Genomic DNA, 240 nt, shown 5'->3' on the forward strand with positions numbered 1-240 from the left:
TAGCCCAGTATAGACAGGCTATAGCTGGTATGCTGAATGCTGTACTTTAGTCCGTCTCTTTAAAGTCACTGCAAGTTAAACGCTCTTTGTTCTCGAGCTTCTGTTTTGCATGGCAGCGAGGCTGACTTATCTTACCCAGTGGTGAAGAAATATTTGTGAACTTTCCCTAAGTCAACAGGGGTAACGGCTAATGCACCCTATATGCAGCTGAACTACATGGCGCTTCTGAAGAGCGGTATA

General features: G+C 45.0%; 1 protein-coding gene across 1 annotated transcript in view; it reads left to right on the plus strand.

The window, feature by feature from the left end:
• Positions 1–240, plus strand: part of ESRP2 (epithelial splicing regulatory protein 2) — a gene marked incomplete at its 5' end in the record, with an annotated part of 45175 nt that overhangs the window by 22274 nt on the left and 22661 nt on the right. The gene's annotated exons all lie outside the window — the stretch shown is intronic.

This window comes from Phaethon lepturus, unplaced genomic scaffold, assembly GCF_000687285.1.
Source record: "Phaethon lepturus isolate BGI_N335 unplaced genomic scaffold, ASM68728v1 scaffold9820, whole genome shotgun sequence".
NCBI lineage: Eukaryota > Metazoa > Chordata > Aves > Phaethontiformes > Phaethontidae > Phaethon > Phaethon lepturus.